This window comes from Podarcis pityusensis (assembly GCF_964106645.2).
Source record: "Podarcis pityusensis genome assembly, chromosome: 11".
NCBI classification, from domain to species: domain Eukaryota; kingdom Metazoa; phylum Chordata; class Lepidosauria; order Squamata; family Lacertidae; genus Podarcis; species Podarcis pityusensis.
Window position 1 is genome coordinate 50,445,795 of NC_138036.1, and position 26,371 is coordinate 50,472,165.

At 42.2% G+C, this 26,371-nt stretch overlaps 1 long non-coding RNA gene across 1 annotated transcript; it reads left to right on the forward strand.

Annotated features, from left to right (window-relative positions):
* Nucleotides 1-9,736: 9,736 nt before the first annotated feature.
* LOC308458521 lies at nt 9,737-10,115 on the forward strand. Its single transcript, XR_013977515.1, has 2 exons — nt 9,737-9,957; nt 9,992-10,115. It is a non-coding gene; the product is annotated as an uncharacterized lncRNA (long non-coding RNA).
* The last annotated feature ends 16,256 nt before the right edge of the window (nt 10,116-26,371 follow it).

A 26,371-nucleotide genomic window follows, 5' to 3' on the forward strand; every position in this document is an offset into this window, starting at 1 on the left:
CTAGATATCAAATTTCCCACCCCCGTCCCAGAAAAGACAAAAAGCATTCATTTGGATTCTGGATTGTTTACCGCTTCTTATCAACTCGGTGATTAGATTAATCATCATGCTTATTATATTTATTAGACACTCCAGAGGAGAGCACAGATAATTTACTGGCTCTGCCAGAGGTATTGCATACATTTTAATGGTGTCCTTCATCTGCCCAACAATAAAGGAGGTGATTCAGATCAAGTTTATCGGTGAATAATTATACACATAGCACTAAGAGTGAGGTGAGGTATCCACACGGCACTTACTGCTCTACAAAGCCCATTCACTGCAGTTATCTTTGCATGGTGTTCCTCTCTGAAGCAGAGCCCAGTTACCACCACCCTGGGCCAACACTTCAAGGACTATTGCAGAGACTGTTGAGAGGGCTTGAGCCATATTGTTCAGGGCACAGCACAGATGGAGAAGCAGCTTTCAGGGGTGGACGGAGCCGTTACACTCCCAAGCTGGTGGGTTGCAGGATGGACCAAGGTGGTGGGGAGATTGTTGTTGTTGTTTAGTCATTTAGTCATGTCCGACTCTTCATGACCCCATGGACCAGAGCACGCCAGGCACTCCTGTCTTCCACTGCCTCCCGGAGTTTGGTCAAACTCATGCTGGTAGCTTCAAGAACGCTGTACAACCATCTCATCCTCTGCCATCCCCTTCTCCTTGTGCCCTCAATCTTTTCCAACATCAGGGTCTTTTCCAGGCAGTCTTCTCTTCTCATTAGGTGGCCAAAGTATTGGAGCCTCAGCTTCACGATGGAATTATTGGGTGCACTCTTCCCACCTTAGATTAAATCTATGCTGCCAGGTGTCATAAGAAAGCGGCAGAGATAGCACATGATAGTACGCACCCCGGAAATGATCTCTTTCAGCTTCTGCCTTCTGGAAGAAGGTATAGGGTTATAAAGGCCAGGACTAGCCGCCTGAAAAACAGTTTCTACGCTAATGCAATTCTGGTTCTAAACACAGCATAAGGGGTTTCTGTAGTATAGTGTGTTTTAAAATGGGGTTTTAGAGTTTTTAGGGTTTTTTGAATGTTTTATGTAGTTTTGTAGTAGTTTTATGTAGTTTTTATGTAGTTTTGTGGTAGTTTTATGTAGTTTTATGTAGTTTTCAATTTCATTGTTCCGCAAGGGACAATGACAATAAAGATATCATATCATATCGTCCTTCCAGTGAGCACTCAGGGCTGATTTCCTTAAGAATGGAGAGGTTTGATCTTTTTGCAGTCCATGGGACTCTCAAGAGTCTCCTCCAACACCATAATTCAAAAGCATCAATTCTTCGGCGATCAGCCTTCTTTATGGTCCAGATCTCACTTCCACACATCACTACTGGGAAAACCATAGCTTTGACTATACGGACCTTTGTTGGCAAGGTGATGTCTCTGCTTTTTAAGATGCTGTCTAGGTTTGTCATTGCTTTTCTCCCAAGAAGCAGGCGTCTTTTAATTCAGTCTTGGTGGGAAGATTGGTGCAGTGGAAATCCACCAGCAGGAATATCAGATTGCCTCTGCTGGTGTGTTTGCCCTGCATTGACCTCCACACTGCCTGGCTTCTCCCATTTCCCTCTAAATAAGCATAATGGTGATCAGAAAGCTAATGCAACGACTCCACCACACCGGACAAGCTGCTTCTGCACAAATGTCTAGATCAGGAGTGATGAATATGGTGCAATATGTCTGTCTGTGAGGCATCTGTTATACCCAATAAAGGACTCAGCTACGTTAGTAAAGAAACAATGATTTGAATGCGATATAAACATGCCACACCAGATGGTGTGGTGTCGAGAGCAGAAAAAAATTCTATGTGATTTCCCATAGTTTTTTACCTGATCTAATTTCTGACTTATTTATAGCGGGTTTTTCCTCCTGTGTGTAGATCCACCTGAAGTTTAAGCAGCTTACCAGAGTGTGTAGACATGCGCTGGATTTTATATACGTATATATAATTTTTGGGATGCGGGTGGCACTGTGGGTTAAACCACAGAGCCTAGGACTTGCCGATCGGAAGGTTGGCGGTTCAAATCCCTGCGGTGGAGTGAGCTCCTGTAGCTCGGTCCCTGCTCCTGCCAACCTAGCAGTTCAAAAGCACGTCAAAGTGCAAGTAGATAAATACCCTCCAGCGGGAAGGTAAACGGCGTTTCCGTGTGCTGCTCTGGTTCGCCAGAAGTGACTTAGTCCTGCTGGCCACATGACCCGGAAGCTGTATGCCGGCTCCCTCGGCCAATAAAGCGAGATGAGTGCTGCAACCCCAGAGTTGGTCACGACTGGACCTAACAGTCAGGGGTCCCTTTACCTTTACCTTTATATAATTTTTAAACGTCACCACTCAATTTGCTATGGACTAAGGTCTGGTGTTTTCTCCCATAATGAGCCTTGACATTTTGTTTGTTTTCCCATTTATACCTTTAAGTGCAGGGATTAGCTACTGGTTGCAAGGATGCAGGAAGCATGGAGAGCAGACTCTGGACCAGAACTACTACTTCCTAGAAGTCAAAAAAGTAAAAACCAAACCAAACACCAATAGGATCCAAGGTGTTTCTCTCCAGCAAACAGGTTTATCTTAAATCATAGCTCTCAGGCATAACTGTCAGAGCTGATAAAGTATTCTGTTTATTGATGCCACCAACGCCAGCTCAAGCATTGACAAGGGAAGGCCCTAAAACTAATCACTCCAACGCCGGGGACAATTAAATTTCAGTGACAGTCAGCCTTATCATTGAAGGGTTCATTTTTCAGCCATCCTCAAATTGCCACTGGAAGGTCAACAAGACCGAATTAAAAGTGCTTCAATCTCGCAGTGCCGTATCTCAGCTCTCATGATTCAATGATGCGGTGCTCAGGAGACACTGATAGGTTTCACAGATCAGAGCAGATTAGCATTTAAAATTAACGTATCCCACAAATCCTTAATTACACCCACCACCAAATAACATTTTAAAGGAACAAGGAATTCAAGTAGATTAAAAGGCCCACTCATTATAATAGTGTGAGCATGCACAAAACAGGTTCCCTTCCACGTTAAGAATTAAATATCAGTGGCGGGTTTAAGTAGAAAATAGGTAACAAACAGAAGACAATAGTTAAATTCAATGTGATAACTGTGCATGATATTGTGTCTTGCTTCTCATTGGTTCATTCCAGCCTTGATTCTTACTATCTTCACCTTCCGTTGGAAGCATTCTTCCTTTTTTTAAAAAAAAGTTTTTTATTTATACAACAAGAAAAAAACACACACACACAAATACCAAATTACACACAAATTACAAAAATAACCATAGGCACATAATTTTCTTAGCAAACAATAAAACATCTATTGGTCTTAACATTAAAGACCCAACCTCCCGTCTATTCCATATTTCAAATTCATATTACTTTTTGCCAGTATACGCTTTTATCATAATTAAACTTATTCTCAATAAATCTAATTTCTTATATCTACCTTGCGAGTATTACTGAAGTTCCTCGAATGCTGCAACAGAATTTAAACTACTATATTTATTTTTCAGATAATCTTTGAAAACCTCCCATTTTGAAACAAATTCCTGTTTTGATTTATTCTTTATTTTTTCTGATAAACCATCTAATTCGGCATATTCTGTCAGCTTTTGGATCCAATCTTGTATAGAGGGGATTTCATTACTCTTCCATTTTGCTGCGATCAAAACTCTTGCTGCCGCCGTCGCATATAAAAAGATACCCTTCCTCTTTTGTGGAATATCCAAATCTGTTATTCCCAGGAGCGTTCTTCCTGATGCAAATAGCAGCTCCAGGGAGGCGCATTTTCAGCAAGACCACGTCAGGGGGAAATGGGGGAAACTCTCCCTCTCTACCACATGCAGTACAGTGGTGCCTCGCAAGACGAAATTAATTCGTTCCGCGAGTTTTGTCGTCTTGCGATTTTTTCCGTCTTGCGAAGCACGGTGTCGGGAAAGTTTTGGAAAAGCTTCAAAAATCACCAAAGTCTTTAAAAACCTCAAAAAAAAAGGCTACCACACCACATTCTATGAGTTGCTCCTCAAAGTCAAGTCGCAACTGTATTAATGGTGTTAAGAAAAAGGAAACAAACTTGCAAGACGTTTCCGTCTTGCGAAGCAAGCCCATAGGGAAAATCATCTTGCGAAGCAGCTCAAAAAACAAAAGACCCTTTCATCTAGCGAGTTTTTTGTCTTGCGAGGCATTCGTCTTGTGAGGTACCACTGTACTTTTTCACTTGGATTGCTGTGAGCTAGAATTCTCGGGAAAATAGGTTCTGCCTTCAACACTGAGCTAGGGCAGTGCTGTAGTAACTTTATTTCCATCCAATCGTAAAGTTGTGGGTATGGGGAGAGATGAAAGCAGTGTCTCTGTCTCATCCAATGCCCTGCTGGGCTGTTGCTGGCAGGGCAGAAGTAAATACTCATCCATCCCTTTCCAGTTTTTGTTAAAAGAAACCCCAGATCTCACTGTTATTGTCCTCAACACGCCTATTTTCCCATCCCTACCAATATTGGTGCTTTGGTGTTAATAAGGAAAGAGCCACAGGAGTTGCCCCAGAGGCAGGAATAGTGAATCGAACATTTAGGCTGGTTCTAGACACAGAAAAAAAAAGTTTAAGGAAAACACATTGTAAATGTCATAATGGAAAATCACATTGCCGGAAGATGGATCTCTACAGCGCCATCTGGTGTCACAGTATTATAACGTATTTAAAACGCTTTAAAAAGAAACTAATGCAGTTGAATTCTCAGTCTCCCTCACTAATGTCAGAGCGCTGTCTCTCTCTCTCTCCTCTCAAAGAGAGCAACCTGATGCATTATATGGCTTCTGGGATGCCTCCCAGGGGCAATAGGACTTCATGCGTAGTATCTAGAGGTCCACTGCTGATTTGTAATTTTTTTGCTTTCAAGTTTTTCACTGAAGAACCACTCAGGTGATTATCAAAAAAAGATCCAGATAAACTTATCATCCTCCTAACAGTTTTGACTAGTAATAATAATATGAAGACAGGTCTCAGACAAGTTTCCAGATATTGATTTGGTTACGCTTACAAATATGCAGCATTCTGTGCCTAGTTTCAGAGGCTGCTGGGTTTTCTTACCGCAGAAAGTCTGATCTGCAAATACCAACAAGCTACAGAGATCAGCAGCCGCTACAGGGGCCGATAATCCTTTTAAGGAATTTGAATACATTTGTCCCTTATCAGTCTCATGCATGCCATAGCAGTCTGGTGGCTTCTGTTGTAACTCATTGGCCCAGCCAGGCCTTTTCCCTTCCCTTTTTGCAGATGGTTGTGGTTCTCCCCATTTTTCCTCTGGGACATCACTGAGTGCCACAATTAACTAGAGACAGGATGTTCTGTTACATAAGGCTGCAGCCAAAAACATTTTTTATTGGAGTGACGAAGGGGATTCGCTTTGCTCAAACAGGATCTGGGCCTCATTTAGGGAATCAATAAGGAATTTCCCCACAGGTCAAATTGGCTGGTTGTTTTGCTTCTTTTCCATATAATGATGGGGCTTCAGTTGGTTAGAGCATGGTGCTGATAACACCAAGGTTACCAGCACCTTAACAAAGTACAGTTCCCAATATTTTTGGGGCAGAAACCATGAGATTTCAGCCTGCATTGGGTGTGCTCTAATTGTATGATATGGATCTGCCCTAAGTCTGCAAGCGCTTTTCTTCAGTATGCCAGCTTCCATTTTTGGGGTCGGGGAAGGCGGAATTGGTCAATTCTGTTTTCTCTCAGTTCCTCAGTTTTCTAATGTTAAGTCGGGTTCTCCACATTTCCACAATTTGTGTGCATGATATATATATATTTAAGGTGTCCTGAAAAATCACCAGCGTTTTAGTTCAAATTTCTCTAAATATCTTCTCTTCCTTGGGAATGCTATCGAATAGAAGGTGCTCTTGTGAAGGAAAGTGGCATATGGAGTTGTTCCCGGATATTTATTTTATCAGTGCTAACGGAATGAATAATCTAGAAAACTGTGGAGCTGTATCTTAACAAGTGTGATGAGAGATTATCACGTTTGATACTCTAATAATTTTATGCTTAGTTAACCAGATGAAAGCAAGATGTTTTATATGCACATCTCAAGATTAGAGATGGGTGGGATCTGTTTGTCATTCCTTTTTCCCATTGATGCTCAAAGTGTAGCAGTGTGTTAAAGTACACAACAAGTGTTATATAAGATTATAGTGGTACAATCGCCGTGGCATGAAAACACTGAGAATGTCTCTGTCTCTCCAGTCATCAGCCTCCCATATGAGTGCCCTAGAGGAGAACATAAATTTGACTCTGATAAAATTGGTTTCGTAATCACAAATGACTTCATTTGCGTTTACAGCTAATAGCAAATTTTTAAAAACGACTAGCGACAATGTGCCACACATGTATTCCAGGGCAAAATCTGTCCTTCATTAAATCTTAGGAAATTCTGTTGACACTGGAGGAGATGAGATCAGTATTTGGAAACCTGCCTTCTTATTGACTACAGAGAACAGATGGCAGTACTTTTCATTTTCAGGTACACTTCATTGCTGGAACTTTTGGCTGTCAGAATTACCACAAATGGGAAGATTTAAAACCTGTCAAACGTCACCACTCCTTTGCCTCAAGAACTGTATCTTGGAAAATAGATATCTGTCGGCCCATCTCTCCATCCATCCATGTACTTTCTTCTATAAAAGTAAAATTCTTGCCCATTTCCTCTGGAGGTCTTATTGGAACAATAAACAAAATGCTGGTCATTGCTTGAACAGGATTGGACAGAAACAGAAAGTTTCTGGAAAGGAAAGGACTAACAACCTATAGAATGTGTTGCATCAATAGTTAAACTAACAAAAACGGTTCAGTCATGTGAAGTAGACAAAAAACAACAACCCCTGAGCAGTGTTGGATGCCATTTATTTATTATAAAAAAGGACAATTTAATATTGGTATTAACATGTATAGAGTATTTGCTTTATTGGTGTGACTATATTGTGATGAGTCTAGATCATTGAGTTATTTTGTACACATTATGAAAAACCAGAAAGGTTATGAACTGGTCACCAAAATATTATGAGTAAACTTGTTTTGTAGTGTCTTGTGATAGTTTATATAGTATGTATTTATGAGGTTTTTTTGTACATGTAGCGGGTGGTGCTGTGGTCCATATCACTGTGCCTCTTGGGCTTGCTGATCGGAAGGTTGGCAGTTTGAATCCCCATGGCGGGGTGAGCTCCCATTGCTCTGTCCCAGCTCCTGCCAACCTAGCAGTTCAAAAACACACCAGTGCAAGTAAATAAATAGGTACCACTGTGGCAGGAAGGTAAACGGTGTTTCCGTGCGCTCTGGTTTCCATCACAGTGTTCCGGTGCTCCAGAAGCAGTTTAGTCATGCTGGCCACATGACTCAGAAAGCTGTCTGTGGACAAACGCTGGCTCCCTGGGCCTGAAATTGAGATGAGCACCGCACCCCATAGTCGTCTTTGACTGGACTTAACTATCTGTGCGTCCTTTACTTTTACCTTTGCATGTCTATAATTTAAAATGTGTGTGTGGCTGGGGGGTGGGGACAGTGATCTCAGCTGCTGTCACCTGGTAGTACATTGAAGGATTGTACAAAGCAATTGCACAACACATAATTGGTCTAAGAGAGAATATCCTGGTGATGGGACTGTAGACATTTGGCTGCATTATAGATGGAGCTGCATTACTTTAAGTGAACCTAATCTTAATGATGTAGCAAGGAGAACTGGGAAGGGGGCAGCACATTATGATTGCATTTTCCTCAACAATTATGTCATTCAGTTCAGAGAGTCAGACTCCTTTCTGCCTTTCTCCTGAAGCCAGGAGAGTGCTATAATGCACTGAATAGTCACTGGCTATGTTTTAATGGGCTTAATGTGCCTACAGTGGGCTAGAAATTCAAATTAATAGGCACAACTGATGTGGCACATGAGAGACTGAAGCTGCCTCTATTTGCTGATGAAGCTGTATCAGGGCACCACCTTCTGTGCTGTGGCTGCTACAGATGTCAGTATATTCAGAGTAGCCCAATTTACTTGCTCCCTCTGTGCATAGGGCTAATGCACAGGGGGCAATCCGCAGTCTAGGGTCCACTTGGGCTGCAATCTCGTTCCATGTCTCCTGAACTGTTTTCCTTCTAATGTTGCACCAGAGATTCCTCCTCCTTGTTTCCCTCCTTGTTTTCCCTGGTTTTTAAAAGTTTCCCTCTAGATGACTTAGCAGTGTGTGTGTGTGTGTGTGTGTGTGTGTGTGTGTGTGTGTGTAACACATTTAGGTCAGAAAATAATTACTTTTGCTTGCCAAGAATAGTAGCTATTCCCTTATATTTTTTAAAAATCATGGCATTTGATAATAATTCCATCAAATCCAGTGGACCTTACAAGCGAAGTAGACCGGTAAAGTTTGAGCTGTGTGAGCAGTGCACATGAACGGGATGCTGAGACAAGGAGGCACCATCTCACAGCCCGGTAAGCCAGGCTCTGAACTTTGGGAAGGGAGCATGAGGCTCTGACAAGGTCCTAGAGTCCTCCCACCTCCTTCCCAAAGCCTAGTTAGCATTTTCCCAGCTTTGGGAAGGAGGTGGGAGGGCCTATTTTTATTGTGTGAAATCGCCCTTGTACTGCAAGGAACTGTGATGTCACTGTGCTCTGTTCAATTCCCATGAAACTGTCGTCTTGAATGTATATGTGATGAGAACTGAAGCCCCACAACATCTACAGCAGAGCTTCCCAAACTTCTGAGTTCATTGGCCCCTTGATGAATTTACAAAGTCGTCACCAACCGAAACCCAAAATCTCCTTGGAAAAACTACTTTAAAGCTCTTTGAAGGCAGCTTGCTTTTATATCTTGGCATCTTGGGGAATGAATGAGGGATGTGGGAATCATTCTTTGGATACTGTAACAAATACTGTAATTGTTTAAAAAGTGAAACTTTACAACTCTTTCTTTCTTTCTTTCTTTCTTTCTTTCTTTCTTTCTTTCTTTCTTTCTTATAAAGCAAAATCGTCTGAGAATACTATTGTATTGTGGTAACATTTTATCAAGCACAGAGGTTCCTCATTGGCAAGGAAGGTGCATTCATACCTCATAAACTTTTCTTCCAACACAGGACCCTTTGACCCTTTCTTTATTTACCCACTGTAAAATAAAGGTAAAGGTAAAGGACCCCTGGATGGTTAAGTCCAGTCAAATGCACTCATCTCGCTGTCAGGCCAAGGGAGCCAGCATTTGTCTGCAGACAGCTTTCTGGATTATGTGGCCAGCAGGACTAAACCGCTTCTGGTGCAACAGAACACTGTGATGGAAACCAGAGAGCACGGAAATGCCACTTACCTTCCCACCACAGCGGTACCTATTTATCTACTTGCACTGGCATGCTTTCAAACTGCTACGTTGGCAGGAGCTGGGACGCAGCAACAGGAGCTCACCCTGTCGCAGGGATTCGAACCGCCAACGTTCTGATTGGGAAGCCCAAGAGACTCGGTGGTTTAGACCAGAGCACCACCCATGTCCCGAATAAGCAAGCACAGAATCACGGATAAGCCATCCGCCATTGTGAGGCTCAAAGCGATGAAGATGATGCCTCCCCAGCTGTTGCCATTGGCTGTGGGTTCCTTGTGATGTCACAAAAGCCCTTGGCAACTGAGTGGATATAAAGGCAGGCCAAGGGGAAAGCCCTTTTCTGTTTCCAGCAGGACACACCTGGCAATGGATGTGACATTCAGCACTGCCCAGGTTTCTTCCACCTGGAGGATGCAAACTGGTGAATGGAAGGAGGCAATCCTCTGGCAGTGGGATGCTAGGGAGTGATAATAAGGCAAGTTTGCTTGCTTGAATGCTACTGGTATCCATGGTTGGAAGCTGGCTGATGTCTCATGATGGACCTAAGAGAAGCTGGCAGATGTTGGTGGATGGAAACCAGTGGCTTTTGGATTTGGAAGTTGGTGGAGGCTACAAGGCTAAAGCAGACTGATGTTTGTGGATGTCGGCTAATGGAAGTTCACCTTTGGAAGACAGTCAACAGAAGCCAGTGGATATTTGTGGACTGAAGCCAGGGCATGAACATGAATGGATGTCATGTTTTTGGATGTCGGCTGGTATATGTTTGTGTGAGTACATGGGAGGTTTCAAATGTGGTTGAGGCAGAATGGTGTTTGCATGTGCACGAATGTGAACAGCCAACTTCCTGATCAGCAAGCCCAAAGGCTCAGTGGTTTAGATCACAGCGCCACCCGTGTACTGTTGTGATATAATGCTGACACAAAAAAAGGTAAAGGTAAAAGACCCCTGGATGGTTAAGTCCAGTCAAAGGTGACTATGTGGTTGCAGCACTCATCTTGTTTTCAAGCCGAGGGAGCTGGCATTTGACCACAGACAGCTTTCTGTGTCATGTGGCCAGCATGACTAAACCGCTCCTGCTGCAACAGGACACCGTTATGGAAACCAGAGCGCATAGAAACGCCGTTTACCTTCCCGCCGCAGCGGTACCTATCTATCTACTTGCACTGGTATGCTTTCGAACTGCTAGGTTTGCAGGGGGTGGGTGGCACTGTGGTCTAAACCACTGAGCCTCTTGGGCTTGCTGATTAGAAGGTCAGCAGTTTGACGGGGTGAGCTCCTGTTGCTCTGTCACACACTGTACAGTCCCATCAACCTGATGTTTTTGGGGGTCAATATCAACCACTCAGAAACCCAATCTAAATTGCCAAATTTTAAGGAAAGAGATGTGGAATCCTAGTGGTGGCAGAGTGATGGCTCAGGGAAAGCTCATTTTGAGCCATGCCTGGACTTCTGTGGAGTTTGGACTCGATTTGTAATAAACTCCGTGGGCAAACCATTAAATCTACTTCTGCAACACCCATCACTACCAGTTTCAAACTTTGGCACTGCCAGAAGCTTAAGCTTACAGTCTCAAAGGGGCAATTTGGCTCCATTTTCTTCTCCTAAAAACAGGCCAGCAACTTTTCCCTAAAGTATTCTTTGCTAGCATGCTTGTCCTTTGCCTTGGAAGCGGGGACTGTTCTGGTGTGATAAACTCTTATCACCCTTCCAAATCTTTAATTCCCCAGATGACCTACTAGTAAATAGGATGCAAATTAGGTCCCCAGCTGCACTATATTTGAATTGTGAAGTAAATGAAAGCCACAAGAATCCCCTCTTATCAACTTTCTACCCATTGGGAAGGTACATGCTAGAAAGTCTTTGATGTTTGATCCCTGAGAACTCCATCTGACTTTGCTCAGTTGTGTAAAGTTAAATCTCCACAAAGTTTGATAGCATAAGCAAACTGCTTGGTTTGGAGATTAAATATATAATCAAGGTGGGGTTTTTTTAATTAAAAAAATAATAAACTCAAAAGAGATGTGCAGTAAATTACTTCTAGTGGACTTTGGTTCAGATCACAGTTCCTCATCTTTTTCTAATTATTGAATGGTAATGCCAGTCCCCGGCTGACAGACCACTTGTGATATCAAAGTTTTATCCTTAATTACCAAGTCTAATAGATTAGCAGTTTACATGACACAGAGGTCAAGACTTTTCAATGCAGCTTACCTACTGGTTTTTCCTCATATATATTTAAGGTAGGTTTCCGCTTTTATGATTAATATTAATTGGTTTTATTGACTGTATGCTTTTAACAATTTTTTTGTACACTGATTAAACAAGGTATAGATACACGTCACCCTAATCTTCAAGAGGTGAGAAATTCCAGGGGTTCCAGGCGTTTATCCAGGGTTGTTTCCTCAGAATGATGGACAGCAGAGATGGTGATATCTTGATGATATATGGTTTATTTACACATATATACAACCTGAGCCTACAGTGAAGGGTCTCATAGCAGTAACTCCCAAAGATGGTCTTGCTTCTCCCATAGCTACGGCAGAAATAATCAGGCAAGGCTCCATCTCTCCGCTGCCCAGCCTGCAGTCTGCAGCTTCTTGCTCGCTCGCTCGCTCACACAGCTCAACTCTTTGTCTTTCTAACAAATAACTAGACAGTTGATGGAGAGGCCCCACCCATTTTTCCTCTGGCCCAGAGCCGTTTCCTTTGTTACCTCAACAACTCATACTTGGGCCATTACCCAAGCCAAACTAAATAAATAAAAAAATGAGAAGTAAGAAAATTGTCCAGTAGTACCTTAGAGACCAACAAAGTATGTTCTGGGTATAAGCTTTCGTGTGCATGCACACTTCTTCAGATACCAAATATAACCAAGCTTGGCTAGTCCAGCAATTTGAATCCCTGCTGGATCCAGGGATTGGAAGAAACTCAGACATACAGCCTCCTCCACCCCCAAACTCGGAACAATATAAATCCTTTGCCACGGACAGATTCCCTGCTTAACATACCTTTTGTTAAAACTTCACCCCACTTATCCCCATATACTTTGGTTTTGCTTAGTAAGTTGCAGTAACTGTCACAGCACTCTTCATTCTGTACTGTTTTGTGATCTCTGTACCGCTTCACAGTCCTTCCCCACAGTCCCTCACAATCCCTGTACAAAGGGATGTTTTATTGCCAGATCATCCCAGCTAAAATGTGCTGTTCATGTGAGATGATAGGGTGCTGCCTGGGTGCTAAGATACTCCTGGATATTCTTCAGCATGCCACTTGCTTTGAAGGTAAGAGATAATGGACTCCAGAAGCATGTTCATGTGAGGAAAGAGGAAAAGGTGGTGTCCACAGAGAATAAATAACCCCGTGTCAGCAAACTTCCACCTTTCTGAAGACGGGATGCATCACTGTTTGGTGCAAAAGGCAACGTGTGTGTGTGTGTGTGTGTGTATTCTGTTTTACAATTTAAAATACCCATTTTACATCCTTAAGATATCAGTCACTTCCCTTCTCTTTCCATGGTTCATTTTACATATCATAAATCCCTGCATATTTTACAAAAAACTATACCATTCAGTATTCCATTATTGCATCCATCAAAACCTATTTACACTGTTGAATTTATCTTAATGCTGCCAGCGTTTTCAGCTGTACACAATTATTTCCCACATATTCAATAAACATTTTCCAATCTTCTCTAAACGTATGTTTTTCTGGTTCTCTTATTCTATATGTTAAGCCTGCATGCTGCTCATGTTCCCTCGGTTGAAGTTGCCATTCTTCTTTAGTTGGGTCCTTGCTCGTTTTACATTTTTGGGCTAACTAAACACGGGCTGCAGTAGTAGCATACATAAATAACCTTTTTTGACACCTGGGAATTTCAGTCTGAATTATCCCCAACAGAAAGGACTCTGGGGTTTTTTGGGGAAGTACTTTTAAACATTTTTTAAAAAATCACTATGGATCATTTCGACAAATTTCCACCTTTCTGAAGAAGGAATGAAGCACTGTTTGGTGCAAAAGGCAGCTTGTATCTTTGGCAGCAGTACTTCTTGCAAAGTATAAAGCAAGCAAGGAATTGGCTGTGTATTGTTCCTTGTTTTCTCTTATGCCCCCTCTTGTCTTTGGATTCCAGCCACTGCATATTAAACACCCTAATCGAAGATTAACTTCATGATTTTGTTGTCACACCTTGTCTATTACAACCATGTGTAATGATTTGTGTTAACTCGGCATGCGGTCCAATGAATTACCTCATGATCAAATGTTTCAGTTTCTCATTCAGCGCATGTGCCTTTCCATCATCGACAAATATGGTGATTCAGCTGACAATTGTCTTGTTGACCACAGTACTTAATAATAAAACAGCTTTTAAAAAATCTTCAGTATCGATACATTAGCTGATCGGCTGCTTATTCTTGTAAGTATTCTTGTAGTTTCTTGTTTGATTATAAAATGTACTAAAAATTTAAAAGAATAAATAAAATTACAGTACTGTGTTTTTTTGGTTAGACATAAAACAGCCTTCTCATTTTATGCCAAAGTCCTCTAACCGTAATGTTGCCTATGACCTTACACTTTGATAAACAGTTCAATTAACTTCTGTCCTGAAAGTCATTTGACACCAGAAGACAGTATTCATCATCTCTTATCCCAAGTAATTTCCATAATCCTTTGTACCATCTAATGCCTAATAGAAAAAATATAAATAAGTCAAACAACTTATCTATTTGCATAGTTAACCCCCTGCTTCTCGGCTCCTTCCTACTTTCATATATTAATCTTGCTATTTTTGCTGGAATGATTTATCCTCTAGATGAATGCCTTAGCCTTTAATTACTTCAGAGGAAGCTTAACTGAGATATGAATAATCCAATAATAATAATAAAGAGAGCTCCATTTTGCTGGCTTCTGATTCCATCATTGGATGCACGTTCAGTTTATACCTGCCAAAACGTTCATTGATGAATATGCAGCTAAGGGCTCTTATTGATGGCATGAACTCTGCAAGGAAATTATATTATATGCAAGGAAATTATATACTAAAGACAGCAATGTTCTTTACTGCATGTGTCATCACGTCCAATGAGTGTTCCCACTCCCTTTTTTTGGATCTAGTTTTTAGGATTTAAACTAGTAGACCAGAATTGTATGCTCCCACTTTTAAAGCTCAGTTAAGATCAGTTTGCTTCTTTATTGGTGAATTTTCATGATCTTTGCTTTGCTGTTGCTGCCTGTTCACTTGCTCCAATTATCATTGATCTCCAATGTCATGATCTCCAATGGCAAGAGCAAGGAGATGGAGTAGCAGCCTCCATCAGCTTTGTCCTCTTCTTATGGGCAATGGTGCACATTGGACCAAGCAGGAGACAGATAGTGGAGACAGTAACAAAGAGATGGTTCCACCTGGAGGGATGGACCACTGAGGGCATATTGTCCAAGGAGCTGCCCAACACCATCTCAGGCTTCAGGGAATCTGAGCCCCCTCCCTCTAGGCAGGCTGCCAGTAATTTTATAAGAAGCTCTTACTGTTAAGTTGTGGGTGAACATATCAGACGGCACAGAGATTCTTCAAACAGCTCTTGTTTATTTAGAGGCCAGAACAGAACTGAACTGAAGGGTTCAGCCAGCCTGCTTATATAGAACTCCAGTACAACGTAACTGTAACAACTTTCTGTAACTATCCAATCACTGAACGTCACTTTCGATCCCTTATTTGCATATGTGGACCTGAACTATCTACAGTATCCCCCTGCTGGCCCAGGGTGAGAACTTCAGTACATAACACTTACCAATGCCTTTTATTCAATATTCACAAAGAAAGCCATAGAAATGCAGCCTCTTTTGTAATGGCGTTGCTCTGAGTAATATCCTCCCCCCTTTCCCTTCTCAATTGTCAAGAGTTCCACCCCTCTTACGGTGACTGCCTAGGCCAATTGTCTCTTAGCTCTCTGGTCTACTTTCTCTGCTCACCGGGTTCTGGGAGAAGGGGGGTCTGGAATGCTCTCTAGTGATAAAGTGTCAGCCAGCTGTTCCTGCTCTGCTTCTACCATTATCTCCCAGCTTTGCCCCTCTTCTATCTCTGAGCTATGACCCTCTGCATACCACCGTTGTAAATCTATACCATGGTAGACAAACTAAGGCCTGGGGGCCGGATCTGGCCCAATTGCCTTCTAAATCCGGATGGTCCCGGAATCAGCGTGTTTTTACATGAGTAGAATGTGTGCTTTTATTTAAAATGCATCTCTGGGTTATTTGTGGGGCTTGCCTGGTGTTTTTATATGAGTAGAATGTGTGCTTTTATTTAAAATTCATCTCTGGGTTATTTGTGGGGCATAGGAATTCGTTCATTCTCTCCCCCCCCCCAAAAAAATAGTCCGGCCCCCCACAAGGTCTGAGGGACAGTGGACCGTCAGTTTGCTGACCCGTGATCTATACTGTCCTTTTCTTGGGGAGGTTCATGAGAAGGGGGAGGCAGTCTCCAGCATTCCTCCAGTCCCTGACACATTATCAGTGGAAATATCTAATCCATATCCCAATGAGGTAAGGATGCGGAAATGCAAGGATGTGTACAAAGCAAGGTTTCGTTCCAGGGACAGACAGGTGGGAGGGGAACTCCCATGCACCTGTCCTCCCAACAGTTGCATCTCTGGTTTACTGGGAGGGAGAGGGGCAATGCAGTGGGAAGGTTAGTGCAGTGTTAGTGCAATGATGGAGGCAATCTGGTGGCCCCACCACTACATCTAAATCACATGGAGCTCCTGCTACCCCAATCCTGCCAGTAGACCCAGCAATGCGGCTGAAGGGAAGTCAGCATCCCTGTGTGATTCTCTCATAAATGTGATTAAGGGAAACAGATGAAAGTACTATGCTGCCATGCAAATCTGTTAGTCAAACAAAAATTTTGAGTGCAATATTTTATTTTATTTGGACAACTGTAAACACCGTTGGGCATTTTCCAGAGCCCGCTTTAATGTCCCCCCTTCTGCATTATGAAAGGGCAGATGTCATGATATCCCAGTTGTACAGAGATTATGTCCACGTAACTCTGACGAGATTGAATCCATTGGGCATGCTCTTCTATATTGCCTGCCATAGAGTGATACCCGAAGGGAGCAGATTCAGCCATTCGGAGGAAACTAGCTGGCCACCCAGAGGAAACCTATGTTAAATACCTTCTTGCCGACAAAGATCTGAATACCACCAGGCCTGCTGCAAAGTTCTGTTTTATGGCAACAAGGACAAGACAGGCTGCAGTGACAGCGATGGTCAATGAATGACTATGGATTTTTAACTCTGGAACGTAGATGTCATGGGCTGGACTGAGGAGGATGGTGGGAATTGCTCCCCTCTCTTCCTGCACTTTCCTGAGAAGAGGAGGACAGTATAGATTTAGAACAGTGGTTTGCAGAAGGTCATAGTTCAGAGGCTGCAGAAGGGAGAAGCTGGGAAATATTGGGAGAGGAAGAAGAGGCACCAGGGGAGAGACAGCTAACAGACTCAGTGTCTCTTGAAAGCATTCCTGACCCCCCCCCCTTCTCCCAGAACCAGGCGTGCCTTGAAGGTACTAGAACAGAAATCTCAGAGGCAGAAAGCACAAATCAGCCAGTGCAGGAGCGACATAAAATAGGAGGGACTGAGGGGGTGGGACTTTCCTTGGAGCAACGCCATTATCTAAGAAAGACCGCATTCCTTCGTTTCTCTCTGTGAATATTGAATAAACTACTTGGTAAGAACTCTTCTTGTTTTTCTGCTTCCTGGCATTTCACCATGAGAGAGATAGGATTTCCTAAAGCCTTGACAATACATTTTAGCTGAAGGAGTGTTTATTGCAAATAAGTTTATAGGGAATTTTCAGTTTCGTCTACTGCATCTGCTCCTTGATGCTGATGTAGCCTATGTTGCTGTTGTTAATTCTGCTGTCTGGTCTTTGACCGCAATAAATATGGATTGACTGATAGATTTTGTTTGTGGGATCTGATGCCCCTTCTTCCCAAGTGCCAACAATCACTCATACAACTGGCAGTTTCAGAAAAGGCCACAGCTTCTGAAAGGTGCCTCGATAGCCAAACCTATTGATCCTTATGACTTGCATTTTTTGACACTGGCTCTTGGACTTTTGGAATCTCCTGTTCAAGTGCTAGTAAATGGATGTGATTCAATGGGTGGCATCAATAACCTTTGTTTTAAGTAAATAATATTTTGAAAGGCCCTTGTTCAGAAAGAATAGATGTTTCTAATACCATTTTCTTCAAACCTCCATTTTACCACCAGCTAGAAATTACTTACAGATGCTTGAAATGAATGCTAACAAGCCGGAGTTTTCGACAATGCTCCAAAAGGCTGGCAGTCTGTTTTTGTCATTTGTTTAAATAGGCCATTCATTTGAGCCATGCTATAAAGTGAAACGCAAGCCAATTTTAGAAGTGACCTTGTCCTTGTCATGATTTCAAATGATTGTGTGAAAAGCCTGAAATACGATATGCTCGGCAGAAAAAGAAAAAGAAAACACTGAAGGCACTTTGTTCCCTTAATTACAGGAGTCCAAATTTTGGGCTATTTCCAAGCAGAAGAAAGAGAATGAAGCATCGGTCTTCCCAACAATGGTTATGGCTTCATCTTTTCTGTACAAAGAATTAGGATGTAAATTTTTGGGGAGAAAAAAAAAATAAAGCAAGCCCCATTCTCTGATTTATATTCAAGAACCTTAGATCACCGCACATCAAACTCTCACATTCAATTGTGACCCACAAAGTAAATTTCTACATGCTCACTATGGGCGGAAAAAAGTAGACAGACTACATCAATTATGCAGATTCCATTTGATTATTTGATCTAATAAGTCAGTCAGATTCGATTAACCATCTGTCTAGAGAGGGAATCACAGGCTCAATCAACCAGAATCCCTTGCTGGGTAGGGATCCAGCCAAAGGATGGGTCAATGCTGCCACACACATAGGAGCCAACTCAGGGGCCGAAGTCCCTTCAGACCCCCAATAAAATATTTGAGGCCCCCGCAGTTGATGGACCGTTAGGAGTCCAGGTTCCCAGCTTGATAACACAGTAAGCGTAGCTAATTAAAAAGGAGGATTTATTACAAAAACAAACAGATAGTTCCAGACGGCTCTAACAAAGCCTCCGGCATCATCACTCAAGATGACCCTTCTGAAGATGCCTTCCGGCGTGGCCAGAAGCAATTGAACTTACGAACCTTACATCTCTTGTTTTGCTTCCTGTCTTGCAACCCTCCCATTTGCCGACTCCCTAGACTTGGTGGATTAGATCCCACCTCTTCCTTTTCTGAGAGGCTATCTCTGAGTTCTTTCGTACCTGATTGTGCTTCCGGCGAGCTTTGACTGCGTTCTAGCCCGCTTTCAGCTATTGTCTTATCATCTTTCGCATCAAGTTCAGGAAGAAAGAGCCGAATTCTGCAGCTGCCGGCTCCCCCCTGCCTGACTATCATCAAAGCCTCTCTATTCCTGGCTGCTTTCTGCAGTTGGTTGCAAACCTTCGCTTGGAGCTGGCTCATTCCTGACATTGGCATTGCCTTTCAAAAGATGTGCATGTGCCACATCATGTGATTGATTCTGCAGGGTAGAGATTATTTGAACCCCCCCCCCCATTTTATTCAAGTTGTCACCCCTGGCCACACAGATTCTTTCTGACTAGCCAAGATTCAGCAACTGAATCTCTGTATAGACATCTGATAAGAAGCAGTTACAGATTGGATGTTACTGTGTCATGTCAGATGCAGTTCCCATCAAAACCATGTGTTGTGCCTTCCCAGATGAACAGTACGAACCTGTAAATATCTACCTAGAAGTCAGCCCAACTGAGTTCAATGGGACTTGCTGCAGGTAAGTGTTAATTTAAGTGTTACAGTCCAATATGTGTTGTTGTTATAAACCTTTATTTCATTTGATGATAAAAACTATGGGGATTAAGTTGAAGCTTTCACAGAAAATGTTGTTTGGGAGGAGGAATTTAAAGAAAGGGGATGGCATGGACTGTGGTGTTTTTGAAGAGCATTCTCATCACAAGTGGTAACAAGAGAGAATGAGAGAGAGTTATTTAAGTAAGCAGGGATCTTTTGAGTGGGTAAGAGTGTTTTGACCTTGATTCTATTCCAAGCAACTCTTTGCAAACCTCATGTTACATTAATCATAAAAAGGATAATACCTTCTCTCTTGGTACACATAAAAAGGCCATGATAGATATTCCAAAAGCAACCTTGAACCAAGGTAGGAAACATTTGATAGATGTAAAGAGACAAAAAGCAGAGGAAGATAAGGTGGATATAGAATAGTTTTATTTTATATAACTATTCAACGTTTATTTTGTGTACTGATGCCATATAGTTAAAAAAATAAAATAAAAATGGAGGGAGCAAAAAAAGTAGTTATAAATAACTCACTGGTATCACAGAGATAGAAGAGACCTAGTAGACTGTCTTCTTGAAAAGAGATATGGGTGAAGAACGCAAAAAATAATATGCTAATTTGGAAGAAGCAAGCAGGAAAGAATAACCTGCAGCCTGAAATATAGCCAGAGAGGATAGATGATAACCAAGGATGAGGAAGAGATTGTGCTTAGGAAAGAGCAGAGCCAGAGAGGACTGTTACATGGAAGACTTGACTGCATTCGTTCCATGTCATTCATAGATTCACTTCACAAGGTACCAGAGGCATTCTGAAGCACAGTTGCAATCCTTCAAGGACATGAAGGGCATTCACAATTACAGAAATTACAATGGCAATAACCTAATGAACCATGTAATGAAATTGTGGGGAAGGAAATACAATTATGTTTTAGACAGTGGTTCTTAGGGACCTGCTTTTAGGCTGCAGAAGATTAAAACTGATATTGTCTGTGCTGTCTTCTTGTTTTAGAATACTTGGAGGGAAAGGCAGAGAGGAACGGCCCCAGTATCAACTGGCCGCAAGTGCGTCTGTGATTCTGTTTCAGTAGAACAGGGGTCAGCAAACTTTTTCAGCAGGGGGCCGGACTATATTTTGGGGGTGGGAAAGAACGAATTCCTATGCCCCACAAATAACCCAGAGATGCATTTTAAATAAAAGCACACATTCTACTCATGTAAAAACACGCTGATTCCCGGACCGTTCGCGGGCCGGATTTAGAAGTCGATTGGGCTGGATCCAGCCCCTGGGCCTTAGTTTGCTGACCCATGCAATAGAACATAGAGCCTGGTGCTGTTGCTTTGCGTTCCTGCTATGCAAATAACAGATGCAGGTAATGTACAGATGACGTCATTAGGAAGGTATGTTGAATGGTTGTAGACCTCTCCTGGCATATGGAGGAATGACGTGATCCTTCAGGTGCATCCGTATTGTGATCCAGCAGATTTCTCCTTGTATTACGCAAGACACTTGCATACCAGGATGTTGAGAGTACATAGCTCACCAGCTTTCAGGCATCTATTCACCAAAGATTTTCGCATGCTTCTTTAACTCTGCTTGGTATTTTCATGTACACTAAAGCCATTGTGTTTTGCTCTCCCATTTTTATTCTTATTCTTCTTATTATTAACATTAACATCTCCATTTCTGTGCACGTTTTTTCAGAAGTAAGTTCTGTTGAGCACAGTGGGACTTACTCCCAGGTCATCATGTACAGCACTGCAGGTTAATTTGAGTTTACCTGTGGAGGTTTGCATAAAGTACATTTCACTGTATTCAGTTAGGCTCCCCGCCCTCCCCTTTCTCAGTCTTCACTGGCCATTGAGCAGTCTATAATTGAAGTGAAATACAAATACAATTAAGCTGTGAATAAATAAAATGTCCAGAAGTGCATAACTGCTTACTCAAATGCCTCGAGAATTTATGCTAGTGAAATCCGTCATTTTATTATTATCATTTTTTAAAATAGACTTTGCAAGTTGCCACACATTGTTTCCCGAGGCCTGCATCTCAGTTGGATACATGGCTTCATTCTCCATTCCCACCAGAGAACAGCTTAAAAGCTTAATGCACACCAGTGGACCTAGTTAGCTGAGCACAGATTTTATGTAATTTTGATTGAAGATTCCTGTTCTACGGCTCTCCAGTTTAACTTATAAATATTGGACTTATTATCAGGCATGTATTTCCCCAAAGACCACAGTTCAGCATGTTATTCTATTTGTATGTGCTTCATTACAGTGCCACATTTTTAGCATCTCCCTTTATAATCCTGGCTGTAAAATTTTCCTCTGAGATAAAAGGTTCAGTAAGTCTTAGCTTATTTAGGGCGAATCCATAGGGGAGTTTCAAAGTAATCTACCACAGGTCCTATGTAGCTATAATATTATACTATTTGGGAAGCTGGTGGACCTATTGTTCCCTTCTTTCAGGGGTCCTTTTGTGCTGGAACCCAGTGGATCACAAGCAGGTATCAATTTTCCTATATTTTGTCTTGATATTTTTGTATGCAGCAAATTTCATATACTGTTTGAACAAAATAATACATTTTTCTTAGTGGTTTACAGCCAAACTTTGCAGGCACCATTTTTGAGTGGATTGAATAACATCAGATTTTTGGTGAAATTGTGACCCCGTGGGTTAGGGATTTTTTTTTTTTTTTGACACAATGTTTTTCTGTGGTTTAAGTCAGGGAGGGCTGATTTTTTTGGTCTATGACAAAATATGCTTTTTGCACCACCAAACCTTGCAGGGGATAATTTGCAACAGGTTGGCACCATTTTTGAGTGAATTGGATAACGTCAGATTTTTGGTGAAATTGTGACTTAGGGACTTTTTCCGCGGGTTAGGGATTTTTTTTGCAAAAAAGATTTTCCACTAGTTAAGGTGCTGAGAGCTGATTTTTTTGGTCTATGATAAAATGTGCTGTTTGTACTGCCAAATGTTGAAGGGGAGAATTTGCAACAGAATGGCACCATTTTTGAGTGAATTGGATAACATCAGATTTTTGATGATTTTTTTTCACAAAAAAGTTTTTCTGCGGTTTAAGGCCCCGAGGGCTGATTTTTAAAATCTATATTAAAATGTGCTTTTTGCACTGCCAAATATTGCAGGGGGAAATTTGCAACTATTTGGATAACATCAGATTTTTGGTCCAATTGTGACCCTGTGGGTTAGGGTTTTTCCCCCAAAAAAGTTTTCCCCGCAGTTTAAGGCACCGAGGGCTGATTTTTTTGGTCTATGATAAAACATGCTTTTTGCACCGCCAAAAGTTGCAGGGGATAATTTGCAACAGTTTCGCACCATTTTTGAGTGAAATGGATAACGTCAGATTTTTGCTGAAATTCTCGGTCTAAGAACGAAATCCGATCAGTGGAAGGGCACTGTCGGTGGAAGTCCTCATTAGGGAAAGTGTGTCTCGGTTTAAGAACAGACTTCCTGAACAGATTAAGTTCGTAAACTGAGGTACCACTGTATTAATTTGAAATATCAATTTAAAGCAGACTTTGGAAGTCGTAGACATCATAATGTCAACACAGAGATAAAAGCGACATAACAGAACCACAAGTCTGGGTAAGTTGTCCAAGCATGAAGTTTATCAGCAGACATTGGAAACAGCACAGCAAAGGAGTAGGTGCTGACATACTAAATGATCAATTTCTCACAGGTTATGTGACACTTACAAAGTGGCCAGTTCTGCAGATTGAAGCAGTTGAATGGGCACATTTGGCACAAGCCTATCCTTCAAGTAAACTGGTCCCAAACTGTCTGAGGGCTTTTCACACTACAGTCATACCTCAGCTCCTGAATATCTTGGGAGTTGAATGTTCTGTCTCCCGAATGATCAAAAACTGGAAGTGAGTGTTCTGGTTTTCAAACGTTCTTTTGGAAGCCGAACGTCTGACGTGGCTTCCGTGGCTTCCGAATGGCGGTAGGAGCTTCCTGCAGCCAATCAAAGCCAAGCTTTGGAAGTTGAACATTTCGGAAGTCAAAGGGATTTCCGGAATGGATTCTGTTCGACTTGTAATAGGAACACCCTGAATCTGACCTGGTCACAAATGAAGGATGCAGTAATACGGGTTGTTGAGTTTGCAAATATCACCAGTTTTCACATTTCTGGCAGCTGTTGCCAGGCCGGGCATTTGATCAGCAGTCTCCAAATTCATTTCCCAAGCCAGCTACATGGCCTTGGTTCTGCTTCCCAATATTTGCCCATGCCTGAATTAGGAAAGGCGCTCTGTCAAACTGGGGACACCGCAACCATTGCCCTTCATGTAAATTGCAGCAAAGGTTCTCTTTCATTAGCAGCCTAGGACCGAAATGTTGAAAGACTCCTGCTCTTTGACACAAAAGTGGGGAAATCAATAAGGCTATTTGAGGCTCTCTCTTGCCTGTAAAAGTCACCTCTGATACTCGACTAATTAGAATCTGCTTTTTTTTTCTCCAACGGCAAGAGGTAGATGTTCCGAAAGTGTCTGACAAGCACATTCCGTGGAGCTTCTTGAAGCCCAGAGCAATAATGAAACAAGACAATTTTGAATGGAAATCAGTCCTTTATTGACAGCTGCTGGATGCAGTACAGCAATAATCAGCATGTTTATTAACACATTCAATCACTTGCTTCTTTAGAACTTAAACGACTGCCATTTGGTAGCTCAGACCGTGCAATCTTCTTCAATTAAAGGGACAGCCATGGAGCAGTTAATTTATAGATCCAATTCCCAGTTGCCATTAAGCTGCTTCAGAGATCTGGCTCGGAAAGGAACCTCTGGAGACCTAGTTCATAACATGCAGCGTTCTAGCTTGTATTGAAATTCCCCACTTGGAGCAGGTAGTGGTTTGCAATTGTATTTGTGCTCCCCGGGAGGAATGTGGATAAGCCTAGGACGGGTGGCGATTTATTTCTTACACCCAATTCCCCCCTCCGCTTTCCCTTCCTGATTTTAACTGTTCAGAGAAACAAGAAACTGAGAGTGGCAGAACAAGAGAAAGAGAGAGCGCAGCAGATGTCAAAGCATTAAAGACTAATCTGCTGACATTAGCTGCTGTGTAATCTCTTTTGGTGTCTTGAATCTTTGACTTAAATAAGGGGTGAGGAACCTCAGGCCTGTGGGCCAAATCCAGGCATCTCTGTCTGGCCCTTGGAACTTTCCTGAGACCACACTCTCCCACTAGCCACACCCTTCCGCCAACGTTTCCTCCTTGATTATCTTCATATTGTCCTTGAATGTTTCTCCCTGGCTGGAATAATAATAATAATAATAATAATAATAATAATAATAATAATATATTTATACCCCGCCCACTCTGGGCAGCTTCCAATACATATTAAAAGACAATAAAACATCAGACATTGAAAACTTCCTGATACGAGGCAGCCTTCAGATGTCTTCTAAAAGTTGCGGAGTTCTTTATCTCCTTGACATCTGAAGGGAGGGCGTTCGATAGGTGTCTTTCAACCCTGATAAATCCCTATTGCTAGCCTGGCTAGAGAAGACAGAGGGATGTGTGACTCAGTGAACAAATTAGCCTACTGTACAAAGGGATGGGTGGATGGGTGAGAAGGAGGAGAAGAAGAAGAGTTTGGATTTAATATCCCTCTTTATCACTACCCGAAGGAGTCTCAAAGCGGCTAACGTTCTCCTTTCCCTTCCTCCCCCACAACAAACACTCTGTGAGGTGAGTGGAGCTGAGAGACTTCAGAGAAGTGTGACTAGCCCAAGGTCACCCAGCAGCCGCATGTGGAGGAGCGGGGAAGCAAACCCAGTTCACCAGATTACGAGTCTACCGCTCTTAACCACTACACCACACTGGAGAAAACTATGCACAAATTCAATACTTTTGGGGGGTGCTTGAAGAGAGGTTTCCCCAAGCGGCTTCCACATTTGTTCGTAATAATCCCAATCCAAACTAAACCTGGGGGAGCTCGCCCGCCTTTTCTGCTCACACTGCAAACAATTCGAGGTGGATCAAAACCATAAATAAGTTTCTGGCAGCACTGAGGCAATATTTTGTAGATGGTCAATAGGTTTTAACATTTATGAGGCAGGCATGTGTAAAGTGCTCGTTCCTCTTCTTTGGGGAGGTGTGACAGTCCATCATGCGAATAGCTTGTAAAACAGGGGGGAAGAAACGCTTCCCCTTTTGAGGCAGAGTCATTTCTCATTCTCAAGGTTAGATCAATGTGTATTGTTTGGCATTACTAGACCTCAGACAGGGCCACCTCCCATTGACAGAGCTTTATTCCCTGTCCTTGGAGTTGCCGTCTCAATTTACAGCACTTTGAAGAGTCTGGCATTTGGGATCATGCGGTGTTACTTTGAAGAGACAATATTGATCAATAAACACTGTTTTCCGCTGCAGTGCTGAATGTGGAATGGGAGTGTGTGAAACTCTCAACTAAAGAGGTATTCCGTTGGCAGAGGAGCAGGTGAAAGTAACTTTCACCTTCGGCCCCCAACTGAGCACAGCCCTTCTGGAACAACAGGTGGACAGTCATAGCATAGCCGTCACTGAAAAATCAATTAGGTCTGAATTATTAAAACAGACCACCAGGCGCAACACATCAATATTCATTCATAAGTTTAACAGGAGAGCAAGGGAAAGAGAAGCCCTTTTCAAATGGCCTGCCTGACCCAGGGCACTTTCAGACAGATGCTATTTTCAGGCAGGATGCAATCGCATGCTTTCAGACCTGGCAAATTCAGGGTTGCACATTTAATGTCTATCTCGGTTTCTCATTTTTCTAGCTTTATGGTCAGTGCTCCACATATTCACAGCAGTTTGTGATTTTTTTTTCCTCATTAAAAAAATCTCCATGAGAATTCTTCAGCACTTTAGTGTGAATATCTTGTCTGCAATCTAACGGCATGTTCAGTGCAAACACTTTATAGATATTTAGGTAGACACTTAAATAGCCTAGTTATATGACCTAGAATCTAATGTGTGAAAAGTCATTAATTTCTTCAAAATGTGTTTGATTACTGCACAACAGTAGAACTGACTTGTGCTCATTCAAGCTCTGAGTATATTAAATTCAAATTTTGTTTTAAATACTGCTTTCAACACATTCAATAATAACTGAG